The 13,778-nt window shown below is 54.2% G+C and overlaps 1 protein-coding gene and 1 long non-coding RNA gene across 4 annotated transcripts in view; both read left to right on the forward strand.

The window, feature by feature from the left end:
- Positions 1 to 3,734: 3,734 nt before the first annotated feature.
- LOC125093463 (uncharacterized) lies at positions 3,735 to 5,981 on the forward strand. The gene is made up of 3 exons (XR_007125249.1): positions 3,735 to 3,836; positions 4,422 to 4,589; positions 5,070 to 5,981. It is a non-coding gene; the product is annotated as an uncharacterized LOC125093463 (long non-coding RNA).
- Positions 5,982 to 8,549: 2,568 nt separating this feature from the next.
- The window catches only part of NSD2 (nuclear receptor binding SET domain protein 2), a 96,786-nt gene continuing 91,557 nt past the window's right edge, over positions 8,550 to 13,778 (forward strand). For 2 of the 3 annotated variants that reach the window (XM_047718630.1, XM_047718629.1), the window contains exon 1: positions 8,550 to 8,708. The gene's annotated coding sequence lies outside the window, so the exon portion shown is untranslated. The remainder of the gene's footprint in view (positions 8,709 to 13,778) is intronic. The other variant, XM_047718633.1, reaches the window with a different exon arrangement.

Here is a 13,778-nt window from a genome sequence, read left to right on the forward strand (position 1 = left end):
GCCAACTGAGCCACCCAGGTGCCCCTCATTTGGTGGTTTTTAACAGCTTCTATTTTTTCTATAGAGGTTTCTCTTCATTCATTAGATCATATTTTCCTTTATTGAATATCTTCAAACACCTGCCTTAAAGTTTTTCTCCACCATATCTAAAACTGGGCTTACGGTTGGTTCTTTCTTTTTTTTTTTTTTTTTTTTAAGATTTTTATTTATTTATTTATTTGACAGAAATCACAAGTAGACAGAGAGGCAGACAGAGAGAGAGGAGGAAGCAGGCTTCCTGCTGAGCAGAGAGCCCGATGCGGGGCTCGATCCCAGGACCCTGAGATCATGACCTGAGCTGAAGGCAGAGGCTTTAACCTACTGAGCCACCCAGGCGCCCCTTTTCTTTTCTTTTTTAAGATTTTATTTATTTATTTGACAGAGATCACAGGCACGCAGAGAGAGAGGAAGAAGCAAGCTCCCCACTGAGCAGAGAGCCCAAAGCGGGGCTTGATCCCAGGACCCTGGGATCATGACCTGAGCTGAAGGCAGAGGCTTTAACCCACTGAGCCACCTAGGCACCCCAATGGTGGGTTTCTATTAATTGTTTTTTTACCTTGATAATGGCCACATCTCCTTTTTTCTTTGCATGCTCAGTAACTTTTTTGCTCACTGATTGTTGTGGATGATATGCTATAGTCTCTAGATTCTGTTATCTTCCTTTGACAATGACCATGTGTGCTTTCAGATCACTAAACACTCTGTGGCTTCTGCCTTCTTCCCTCCAGATTCCCATTCTGGGAAAGTCAGCCCCTGTGTTGGGAGGATACTCAAGCAGCCTGAGAGAAGGCCCACGTGGGGAGGACCTGAAGCTTCCTGCCAATGGCCTGCAGCACCACCCGAGTAAAGCTATCCCCATAGACTATCTGCAGCCCCAGCCAAGGTTTTGGATGATGGCAGCTCTGGGCATCATCTTGTCTGCAAGGATAGAACTAGCGGTCTCACTCTTTCCCAATTCCTGACCAAAGCAACTGCATGTGATGGTCCTAGGGTCCTGGGATCGAGCCCCTTATCAGGCTCCCTGCTCAGCAGGGAGTCTGCATCTCCTTTTACTGTTTGTTTTGAACCACTTAGTTTTTGGGTAACATGATACACAGCAATAAATAACAAGATGTGTCCAGAGAATGTTTTGCTGTAGGATGAAGCTCCAATTCCAAGGGGATGTATCCTAGTGTCTCAGCTTCATGTCAGGGGGATTCATGGACTTGAGCGAGGTGTCCACTCTAGCTAGCTCAGAGCTCCCACAACAGTTGTCTGGGAAGTCTGGGGGCCTCACCCCAAGTATGTGCAGTCCCGTTCTCAGCTAAGGACAGTGGGACATCTTAGACTCCCCTTGACACACTTGCCTGTCCTCCACTGCCCTCTCCACAGATTCCAACAGCAGCACTGGCCCCTGAGATCAGTTATACGGTGTGCCCTGGCTGGACCACATCTCCCTGTGCCATGGTAGGGGACTGCCACAAGTACAAAGCTGGGTGGGCAAGGTGTACCTTGTGAATTTCCCTTCACTGGAGACTGCAGTCCTGCCTTTCCTGTTTTGTCACACCTGAAAACAGCTGCCTCATCTGTTTTGCCCATGTTAATTGTTGACAGTGGGAGGGCCCATCTACTACAGGATTCTCTGTTCTGGCCTCAATCCAATTTGCTTTTTTTTTTTTTTTAAGATTTTATTTATTTATTTGACAGATAGAGATCACAAGTAGGCAGAGAGGCAGGCAGAAAGAGAGAGAGGGGGAAGCAGGCTCCCTGCGGAGCAGAGAGCCCGATGTGGGGCTCGATCCCAGGACTCTGGGATCATGACCTGAGCTGAAGGCAGAGGCTTTAACCCGCTGAGCCACCCAGGTGCCCCTCCAATTTGCTTTTTTAAAAAGACAAATGTTTCTACATTTGTGGGAAAACTGGTGAGCTCTGAATCAAGCCTAGAATTTAGTTAGTGGTAATGGACTGATGCTGGTTTCTTAGTTTTGACAAAGCTACCATGGAGGGGCACCTGAGTGGCTCAGTGGGTTAAAGCCTCTGCCTTCGGCTCAGGTCATGATCCCAGGGTCCTGGGATCGAGCCCCACATCGGGCTCTCTGTTGGGCAGGGAGCCTGCTTCCCTTCCTCTCTCTTTGCCTCTCTCTCTGCCTACTTGTGATCTCTCTCTCTCTCTGTCAAATAAATAAACAAAATCTTTAAAATAAAAAAAAAAGCTACCATGGAAATGTGAGCTGTTGAGACTAGGGGAAACAGGTGGGCAACTGTTATCTGTGCATCTTTTCTGTAAATATAAACTTATTACAGAGGCGCCTGGGTTGCTCAGTCTGAGAAGTGTCTGCCTTCAGCTCAGGTCATGATCCCAGGGTCCTGAGACTGAGTCCTGCATCGGGCTCCCTGCTCAGCGGGGAGCCTGCTGCTCCACCTGCTTGTGTGCGCGCTCTCTCTCTCTCTCTGTCTCTCTCTCTCTCTGACAAATAAATAAAATCTTTAAAAAAGAAAACTTATGGGACGCCTGGGTGGCTCAGTTGGTTGGACGACTGCCTTCGGCTCAGGTCATGATCCTGGAGTCCCGGGATCGAGTCCCGCATCGGCTCCCGGCTCTGCGGGGAGTCTGCTTCTCTCTCTGACCTTCTCCTCGCTCATGCTCTCTCTCAGTGTCTCTCTCTCAAATAAATAAATAAAATCTTAAAAAAAAAAAAAGAAAACTTATTACAGTAAAAAAATAAAAGTCCATCTAGCTGGGGGCAGGAGTGAGGGAAAGAGAGGCCAGGTTCTGTGTCTGTGTGGCTGCCCACTAGGCTTGCTGTGAGCGGCCGCTTCCGCTGTCTCTAGTCAGTTCCCAACTCAGGCTGGGGAAACTGGTCACTAGTACAGAACAGAAATGCCCCCAAAGAGTTCCCCAAGATTTTACCAGTTCTTACACCTAGTGGCAGGCCCAGAGTCTGCAAAGAACTTTCATTTTCTTCTCTTTGAGGTTTTGGGTGTTTTGGGTTTTTTTTTAAAGATTTTATTTATTTGACACGCAAAGACAACGAGAGAGGGAACACAAGCTGGGCGAGTGGGAAAGGGAGAAGCAGGCTCCCTGCTGAGCAGGGAGCCTGATGTGGGACAAGATTCCACGACCTTGGGATCATGACCTGAACGGAAGGCAGACGCTTATCAATTGAGCCACCCAGGCGCCCTAAGATGTTTTGGGTTTTAATTTTCTGCAGTCTTCATAATTAGAAAAAGAAGCGCAACTTTAGCACAAAACAATGTTTCTTCAGCGAAAACCTGAGTGGGTGGGCAGCGCTGGTCAGGGCGCCCTGACTGGTGGTCCTCCACCTGGGGCAGTCCCTGTGGAGGAGGGCGGTGCAGGGCTGGGCGCGGCACGGCGAATGTCACCCGTCTTCTCATCGCTGCCCTCGGTTCTCTAGGCGGAAGCCACGAGACTCACTGAGCCAGCGGCACCCCGGCCGCGGAGGGTCAGAGGCAGGAAGAGGAGCTGGGTAGCTGGCCGGGGCCGGACCGGGCGGGGGGCGGGGCCTCGCGGCGCGTGGCCAATGGGGCGGGCGGGATTTGTGGGGCGGGGCCAGGACGGCGGGAGCTCTGCGTACCCCGCTGGGGCAGGTTCCTAACCTCCGCAGCCCGGGCGCCGCCTCCTTATCCCTCGGCCGGAACGTGCGAGCGAGCTTTCCTGCTCCGGTGCATGCGCGCCGCTCGGGTTCCGCCGCCCACAGGCGAGTCCCGCGCTTTCTCGAGGGAGGGCAGCGGGGCAAATGGGACCACGTGCCCTTAGGGAAGCGGCCATTCCTAACTCCCAGCCACTCCGGCAGCGGGTACGGCACTACTGCCACACTGTGCACACGGAAGCCTCACACCCTGCCCAAGGTCGTGGAGGTAGTAAGGGAGATGTGGGTTGGACTGTGTCCCCCAAAAGACAGTTCAAGCCCTAACTCCCCTAACTGTGAATGCGACCTTATTTGGAAACAGGGTCTTTGCAGATGTAATCAAATTAAGAAGTCCTTAAACGGACTTAGGACTAGCGTCCTTAGGAGAAGGGAAAATAGGGGCCCCTGGCTGGCTCAGTTGGTGGAACAAGCGACGCTTGATCTCAAAATTGTAAAATCGAGCCCCACTTCAGGTGTAGAGATTACTTAAAGTTTTTTTAAAAAGAAAGAAAAGACAAAATAGGTGGACAAAAGGAAATGAAACCACGTGAGACAGAGCCTGGGAGTGCAGTGTTGCTGATAGGAACCCAGGAACGCTAAGGCTTGCCCACCATCACCAGAAGCTGGGAAGAGCCTGGGAAGATGCTCCCTGAGAGCCTCAGAGGAAGCATGGCCTTACATAGGCCTCAGCTTCAGGCTTCCAGCCTTCAAAACTGTGAAACGATAACTTTGTGTTGTTCTGTGGTATTTTAGTGGGGCCCTAAGGACTTGTTCAAGGGGGACCAGGACTAGAAGACTGGCTGTCCAGCCCCAGGCAGCAGTGCCTCCTGGAGATAAACACAGGGCTGTGCATACCCTCCAAGAGGACACAGCCAGCCTGGGAGGAGTCAGAGGTGGCTTCTAGAGAAAGTGCTATCGCAAGTAAGATCTGGCATGGGGACACAGGGAGAAGTTCAATTTGATACCTGCACAGGGTGGATGTGCGTGGCTGTCCAAGGGCTGCCATCCAGAGGGGAGTCAGCTCCAGACTAGGAGCTCTGGAGGGAGGGCTGGGTTGGAGAGGCAGAGCTGGACGTCCAACATAAGGCTGGCTGAGGAGTGGGTTTGTGTAAGGGGCACTGGGGAGCCTTAGCATTATTTTAAATAGTTGGGTGACACGGTCAGTTTTGTGGTTTAGAAAAATTCTGGTTGATGTAGAGAATGGACTGGAGGGGGAGAAAGCTGCCTCCTACTGGAGAGAGGCTGGATTAGAGGGGATTTAGGAAGTGGAATTCCTGGGGGGTTGGGGGGGCTTGTAGGCTAGCTCAGGTGAGATCTCCAGGAAGCAGCTTTTGGGGGCAAGTGGGTTGGAGTCTCCTCAGCCAGGTTTCGGTCTGCATGCCCATCTTCCCTGCCTGACAGGGACTCCCACTTCATGGAGAGTTGGCCCACGTGACCCTAAGGATCCTTGCAGTGCTGCCTGCTGGCTCCTGGTGGCTGCAGCTCCTGCTCCTGTGGTTGTCCCAGTGGACCGAAGTGGCTTGGGAGATGCGGCAGAGCCAGGCCTTGGAAAAGGCAAGTTTCCAGTCTGGAAAGCAGAGTGGGCCGGCTGGGAAGGGGCTTCTGGGAAGGAGGGTTGTGGGAGGCCCTCCACCCCTACTGCTCTGCCTGGGCTGGGGGAAGGGCCTTTATTCCTTCCGCTCTTGGAGGCAGGGGCCACCTGGGGCATGGGAGGAGGGGTGGCTTAAGACTGCCAGTTTCCACTTGGAAGCCCTCTTTATTTGGCCAGGGATGGAGAAAGGCTGGGGTCAGAGTGCATGCATCCCCATGGAAACAGCAATGAGCCTGGCCCCTCAGGGACCCTGGCCCTGGCAGGGGATGGGGCTCCTTCAGCTAAGGGGTCTGGGCCTTGCCTTTGGCAGGAGCTCTTACAGGAAGGTCAAGCCATGAGCTGCAGTACCTGTGGCAAGGAGGAGCAGGGAGGCAGAGCGTCCTTGGGCCAAAGCCGCCCTGGGGACAAGGAGGGGAGCTTGTATTGTGCCTTCCAGAGCTGTATGCCCAGAGTGGGTGGTTAATGCGACCCACTGTAAGACCTTGCGACCAGGGGACTCCCCATGAATCTTGATCTTTTGTTCTGTTGTTGTGGGGCTTGGCCCAGGTCCAGCAACCAGGCCTGGAGTCCTCTGGTCCTAAAGGCCTTGCCCAGCTTGGCTTTGGCCTGAGAGCTGGGGGAGGGGTGTGCTGCTGTGGGAGCTGAGACGGAGGGCAGCTGAACCCCTCAAAAGGCCAGAGCAGGGTAGCCATCCATCATCTGTAATCACCTGCCTTTGAGTCCAGAATTTTCTTTTTCTTTTTTTTTTTTTTAAGATTTTATTTATTTGACAGACAGAGATCACAAGTAGGCAGAGAGGCAGGCAGAGAGAGAGGAGGAAGCAGGCTTCCTGCTGAGCTGAGAGCATGATGTAGGGCTCGATCCCACCTGGGATCATGACTCGAGCCAAAGGCAGTGGCTTTAACCCACTAAACCACCCAGGTGCCCCTGAGTCCAGAATTTTCATCCAGAGAAATGATAGGAGTCTCAAAGAAACCCAAGCAAGGTTCAGTCTTGGCTGCTGCCATCCTTGGGTGGCCAGGATCCCTCTGAGCCCACCGGGCTTGGGGCTTTGCCTCTCAGGGCCGTCACCCACCTGCCTGAGGCCTGTTTCTCAAGAACATCCTTTCTCAGCCTGCAGTGCCAGGGAACTACCCAGACTCTACGAATTTCCAAGCTCTGTATGCACTGAAATCATTGCCACAGGGACAACAGCCCACCTTTGGGAGCCTCATATGTGAGAACTTGTGGGAGTCCCCGTCACTGGAAATACGGTCCCCATAGGGCAAGGCCCCTGGAGTGTGCAGGGCTGGGGGCTGTCCTACTGGCCAGACTTAATGAAAAGGGCTCAGGACCTCTATGAGACAGCCAGGCAAAGCTTGCACTGGGCGGGAAAAGACCAGCCAGTCCCAAATAACTTTCTTCAGGAAAATCTAAACATGCATTTGCATGCTTTGAATAAATTTGCATATCAATCTCACTATTCTAAATGCATTTTTTTTTTTCAGAAGAGGAGATTTAATTTCAAATCTGTGAAATTAGAGGAGATATGGTGGTATTTGTCCTGTACTGCAGGATTTAAAAAGTGCCGTTTTCAAGTTTGTGCCTCAGCAGGATCCAGGTTTGGGAGCCTCTTCCCTCAGCCAGAGAGATAATATGGCAAAATGCAATAACTTTCCAGGAGCTCCTGGTGAGTTCTGGCAGTGACTTCTGGGGGAAGGGTTTCTTCTGGTTTCTCAGGATCTCCAGCACCCTGCTAGGGCACCACATGCATTAAGACCTCATGTAGTGTTCTCAGCTGAAAGTGAGCAGTTCCATAATTCCTTTCAGTTGAGACACTGTGGAGAGTCTCACCCCTGTCCTGGCTTGCCCTATGCCAGTTCCTGGTTCGGTGGGAAGCAGCTCGTGGCTGGGTCAAGATGCAGAGTTTGAAGTGCCACCTTCTCTGTAGTGTCTTCTCCCAGAGTCCTATAGAGGAACTGAGCAGGCCTTTGTAGCTCCCTTCCCTCAGTCACTGGATGTGGCTGCCCTGGGAAGGGAGACCCATGGCGAGATGGCTCTTTGCAGCTGAGGCTGCCTATAGAAGGTGGTAGCTGGAGGTTTAGCAGGAAGACTGTTAGGGGATCTGAGTGGCCCATCTCTGTGTCACCCTACCACCCCACTATCCTCACAATCAGAGAGATCTTCTGGAAAATGTTCTCTAACTACAGGCTGGCATTCCTGGAGGGGCTCTTGGTAGCCCTTTCTGCCCTGCCCCTTTGCCCCACGGCAGCCTCACTGGAATGTCACATCCCCTAGCTGACAACAGATCCCCCACTCCACCTAGCTCCAGGCCAGACTTGAGTCTGGGGGATGAGGGCGATAGCTGAATCCACACCCTGCAGATATTCTGCAGGAAGCCTCCAACACCATCGTGCTGGCGGGTTGTCCTCCGGCCTGTTTTCCACACTCCGTCTCATTGTTCGGGACCCTCTAAGCCAAGTCTGTAATGCAGGTTCCAGGAGCGCAGGCGTGTGTGTGTGTGTGTGTGTGTGTGTGCGCGCGCGTGTGTAGGGGCTCCTCTGGGGCGTCCAGCTTGCTTTCCATGTGCAGGAGCAGTTGGAACTGGACCTCTGCCTTCCCCGCGCCACCGCGCTTCCTGTCCCGGGCGCCTTCTTACTGCCCTCGAGGTAGGGGCGTGGGTGACCCCCGGGTGCGGGGCTGGCGGCCCTCGTGCGCTGACCCCGCGCTGCCGCACGCACCGGCCACTGGCCACTGAACTGCTGTCCGAAGGGCACATGCGAGCGCAGGACTCGCCTGGGGCGGGGAGCGAGCGGCGCCGGGGTCCCACATCTCCGATCAGCCGCCGCGCGTCCCGGCTGGGGCCGCGATCGCGCGGGGCCGACTCGCGGGCGCCGATTGGGCGCGCGGCCGTGACGTCACCTCGCTCCCGCCGGCTCCGGCCTCGGGCTCCCGGCTCCGGGCTTTGGGTTTAGCCGCCGCCAGGCGCGCGCCCGGCTGAGTAGCGGGAGCGGGACGCGCGCCTCACGCTGGTCTGAGGCGGTTCGCAGGGTCCCGCGGCTCCGGCCCCGCGCCACCGCCCCCCAACCCCGCCCGGTCGCACCCCCGCACCCCCCGCCCGGTCCCCGCCCGCCCCGCGCCCCGCCCGCCCGCGCGCCCCGCCCGGCGCGGATTTGAAAAGCCCGGCCGCAGCCCCGCGAGCGCGGCAGCCAATCAGCGGAGCGCACTTTCCCGCGGCTTCTGCGAGGCGGCGGCGGCCCGGCGGCGGCGGCGGCGGGCGGGAGGCGCGGGGGCGGGGTCGGCGCCGCGCGCGGAGAGCCTCGGCCTGGCCGCGCTGCGCCCGCCGCCGCCGCCGCCCCCTCCCCTCCCTCGGCCCTCCCTCCCCCGCGGCCCCGGCCCCCTCCCCGGCCCGCCGCCGCCGGAGCCGCCGCGCCGGGAGAGCCGCCGCCGGAGGATGCGACGCACAACAGGTCACTGGAGCCGCCGGCCCAACCGCCGCCGCGGGCCTGAGGGGCTGAGGGGCCCGGGGGGCCCGAGGGGCTGAGGCGCTGAGGGACCGCCGGGCCGAGGGCTCGCGGGGCCGGGCATGGGGGGGGCAGGAGAACCAGGGAGGCCGGCGGGGCGGGGGCGGCCGCGGCTAACGGGGCCGGGCGTCGGGCGGCCGCGGCCATGTTGGGCCCGGCCGCCGGCAGCTGCACCTGTGCCGGCCTGCGGGCCGGGCGGCCTTTGTTCGCGGCGGCGCCGAGCGAGCCGGGCCGGCCTTTGTGAGGCGCGGGCCCGGGCCGGGGCCGGCGGTGGGAGGGGCGCGCCGGGTCGGCGCGGAGGCGCTTTTTTTTTTGTCTGCGGTGGGTCCGCGGGTGACACTCAGGGACGCGGGCCGTTGGTCAGCGCGGGCGCCCGGGAGCCGGGCCGGGCCTTGGCAGGTGGAGGCGCGGGCCGGGCGTGGGGACCCCGCCCGGGGCTGTGGGCGCGCGCTGCCCAGGCCCCCGGCGCCGCCGCGGAGCCCCGAGGCCTCAGGACGCGTACAGACGCGTCCCACCGGCCGCACGGCTGGCTCGGCCCCACTCACGAGAAGGGCGGTTGGGAACCTCGGCATTTCAGAATGCGGGGCTTGAGTTTCGGGGGAACGGCTGTGGGCCCGCCGCGGGGTCGGCCGGCTCCTGCTCCGCGCTCAGGACGGGAGTGGCCCCGGCTTTGACATTCGGGTGGAAACTTAGTATCGCGGCCGCCCTTCCGCCGCGGGTCGGCCCCAGGGGGGTGCGTGCTGGGCTAGCCGCACCTGGGAGAGAGGCCGGCTCGCTAAGGCGTGGACTCGGGGCTCCGTTAGCGAACTTGTGCAGCGCTGACAGCCCACGCTTGGGTTTTCCGGGCCCGACTTTTAAATGAGTTACACACCGAGGCGCCTTCATCGCCCAACAGCTGAAATCCGTCCCGGAGGCACCGTGCACCCACAGCACCCACGCTCCTGACTGCGTTTTCTGTATTTTTAAATAAGGTTATGGAGATGTTAGGTAAGAAGCCGCCCCATTTATGCGGCTGGGACCTTCACTTTCCTTTCTTCAAATGTTTGAAATGTCCTAGTTCCATATTGAGGTGGGAAGAGAGCAACACTCCTGGAGAAGCTCGACTCCAGACAATAAGGCGCGGGGAGCGAGCCCTGCGCGCACCGCCCTCTCCTCCCTCTCCTCGTGTGCCTGGCGTGTGCTCTTCTCCCCACAGCCGGCCATAGTTCAGATCTCAGCTATCCGCTGGAAGTGAGCAGGACTCATGCCTGAAGCACGATTACTTTGAGTCATTTCCTTTCCTTTTCTTCCATTTTCTCAGACGCCCAGCAGCCTTCAGTTTGGGGCTAGTGGTTGGTGAAGTGAGGGCTTACTGCGTGGTTGTGAGTTTGAGAGAGCTTTTGTGTAGAGCTCTGATCTGTTCCGTACAAAATACGCCCCCCCCACCCCCCTGCATTACCCCCAATTAGGCTGGCCCCGGACTGCAGCAGGGAGTGTTTAATTTATAACTGAATTTTGAAGAATGAGGGGCTGTGTATTCGTGTGTGCGCGCGCGCCATTCGTGGAAACACTAGAGTGCAACAGTAAGGTGAGCAGGCCGCCTGCTGCAGCAGCTTACACTTTTTTGGCAAGTAATTTATGTGGAACTGTTAAGACAGCGAGTACCTGCTGAACTGTGAGGAACCCAATGAAGAATAAGTCTGAACTGCAGGAACTAGATGTCAGAAAGGAGAGGCTCTGTGGCTGTAGTGAAGGAAGAGTGGGTTGGGCCTCCCACCTACTCGGATGTCCTTTCCTCCCCTAAGTAGTCCCAGCTTTTACAAGTTTACTCATATAGCGGAATGTAAACTAATTAGTTACTTCCTTTTTTATGGCTTGACGCTTCAGTGTAAAACATGTGAGAGTAGGTGGGATAGACTTCCTGAGGAGTGTTGGGAGAGGATGGACGCCAATAAAATGTGAGCCGCCTGAGATAGGGTTTTTTGCCACCAAGCGCATGTAAAAGAATGTGCTAAGATGATGCTGAAGTTTATCACTCTGCCCCTTTTCAATTGGGGCAAATAACCTTTCTAAGTTAACACTTGAACCAGCGGGAACTGAAAATACGAGCTTTACACTCCCATCTTCTGGTGTACAGGGTTGTTGTTATTGCTCCCACTTGCCTGAGAATGTATGCAGTTTTGGGTAAGCATCTTAGTTTCCTGAGCCTCATTCTTCTCTTCTGGTGGACTTTAGTAACTATGTCTTTGGTCCCCAAATATGTGGTGCCCTGTCCTGACTTCAGACCTTTTGCGTGGACTGTTGGTTGATGTGGAGCACTGCTTCTCCGTGTTTTGGAGTACAGAGTACCTAGCCTTTTAATGTGACCTTTCTCTCTGTTGGATGAGCCATTGGGAGATGACTCCCCTAGCCTTGGGTAGCCCAGGCTCTGTTGGTACCTTCTCATGGCAGGCACTCAGTAAATGCTGAATAAATGGGCATATGACTTAGGATAAACAAACAACCCATTTTAATGTCAGCATCTGGCTTGTTTGCCTTTTTGTAAGTCATATTGGAGCAGAAAGGGATCCTCTGGAAGAAGCTGAGTATGGAAAATAAGGGGCTGGCCTAAGATCAACCCTGCCAGTTGAAGGCAGACGCTTAACTGACTGAGGCCACCCAGGCGTCCCAATCATCCTGCTTTTTTTTTTTTTTTTAAGATTTTATTTATTTATTTGACAGAGATCACAAGCAGACAGAGAGGCAGGCAGAGAGAGAGAGAGAGAGAGAGAGAAGCAGGCTCCCTGCTGAGCAGAGAGCCTGATGCGGGACTCGATCCCAGGATCCCGAGATCATGACCCCAGCCGAAGGCAGTAGCTCAACCCACTGAGCCACTCAGGCGCCCCCCAGTCATCCTGCTTTAATTGGGGAGCCAAGACCATGTTTGCCAAGCAGGGCTGTTCCCTTTTCCTTTCCTCATCATAGCTAACTCAAATGTTAAATAAAAAGTTAATGATGAGGGGCACCTGGGTGGCTCAGTGGGTTAAAGCCTCTGCCTTCAGCTCAGGTCATGATGTCAGGGTTTTGGGATCGAGCCCCACATGGGGCTCTCTGTTCAGCGGGGAGCCTGCTTCCCTTCCTCTCTCTCTGCCTGCCTCTCTGCCTACTTGCGATCTCTGTCAAATAAATAAATAAAATTAAAAAAAAAAAAAAGTTAATGATGAAACATTGCAAATGTGTAAGTATAATGAGTAATAGAAGAGACCTCTCCCGACCACCAAAATGAAGTAAGCAGCGATGTTTTTACTGTACCTCTCTGTATTGCTGGGCAAGGTAAAAAGAATATAAAGTGTATGAAATACAAAAGCTAGAGGCGATGTGAAAGGAGGGTTAGGCTGGTACTTCACACGCTGTCTTTATATGATTTGTTAATTTCTTTATCAGGAATGGTTGTTTACACGAAGCTCTTGGGGGAGAAAAAGACTTAACATTGGTTACCCCAGGGACTTGTCAGCATTTTGCATTTGTCTCTTGGTTGCAGTATAGCTTTTGAAGGAGCTGATTGATTTGATGAAATTTGGATTGCTAGGTAAAAGAATCAAGACAGACCACAAAGTAGTTTTGTCCTTGAGTCTGCCTTCCAAAAAGCAAATGGCTACATATAATTCTCAAATCATCTTATTTCTGTAATACTTAAATGGTTTCAACAAAACAGACAAGTATAGAGTTTGCAAAGTGTTGGTTAAGCTGAGTGCTGGCTTATAGCTCAAAAACCTCAGTAGTGAGACTTCCCTGGCAGGTATATAGAGAAACAATGTTTATTACTGGAAGGAGTTGGGACCTCCATTTTTAAGCTGTCTTTGAAAGAGTTGATGATACGAATTAAGTCTTATTATGCTGTTAAAGGATGTATTTATATCAGCAGTGTCTTCAGGTTTCAGTTAATTTTTCACGTATGTTTTTGCTGCTGTATGCTGGCGGCCAACAGATTAGAAAGTGTGTTTCTGCTTCCAGTTTTACTACCCTCAGTCAGATCTCTACATCCTGCCAGGACTTTCCAAAATGCATACATGATCATGTGAGGCCCCACTTTTCAGGGATTTCCATTGCACTTCGGGGTTCAAGACCAAGTCCCCCTGGCTTTCTAACTCTAACTGCACTTCCTATTTCTCCCTTTAGCCCTTCTCTTGCTGCTGTACTTTTGGACGTTTGCATGATCAGTGTTTGCCACCCCTTTCCCCCAACTCATCACCCCCTCCATGTATATGTGGGCCCAGTTGGCTTTTCCTGTTAACTGCCTCTCGGTCAACTCTCAGCTTGGACCTCACTCCTAGAAAGCCACCCAAGTCCTTGTCTGTTTTGAGAGGCTCTCATAATTATGCCTTGAGCAATTTGTGGTTGCTTCACCCACCTTTGCCCACTGTCCATTCTCACTCTCCTACAGGCACCCTGGCTTCTTGCCCATCTCAAGGACCGTAGCCATGCTTCAGGCCTCAGACTGCTGTACTTGCTGTTTCCTCTGCCTGGAGTGTTCTTCCCTGGACACCTGTATTGCTTGCTCCTTGCCTGCTTTTAGGTCTTTGCTCAAACTTCTTCCCAGGCACTTTCCCTGACCACTGATTTAAAAGACCCTGTTGGCACCTGGCACTCCCCATCTGCTTTAGCTTTTCTCCATAGCACTTATCCTTTGACATTTAGTGTGTTTTACTTATTTTTTCATCTACCTGACTACATTGAGATGTCTATACGGGTGAGGACTTTTCCTTCTGGCTTTGATTACTATCGTAACCCCAAGTGTCTGAAACAGTGCCTCAGTGACTATCAGTGATTGAGTGAATGGACCCTCAGTTCTTTGATGTCGGGGATATAATATGTCTCGAGCGTGTGGGTGAAGGGGAGTGATGTGAGCATGTGCCTTGCTGTGAAGTTGGAAAGGCGGAGGGCCGTGGGCAGGTAACACATGTCAGAGAAGAAGCTCACGGCCCAGTGCTTGAGAATGGTGGCCCTCCAAGGCACAGGATGTAGGAGTAGGAAGAGTGGGTAGATACAAGAAGTGGG

This window comes from Lutra lutra, chromosome 2 (assembly GCF_902655055.1).
Source record: "Lutra lutra chromosome 2, mLutLut1.2, whole genome shotgun sequence".
NCBI lineage: Eukaryota > Metazoa > Chordata > Mammalia > Carnivora > Mustelidae > Lutra > Lutra lutra.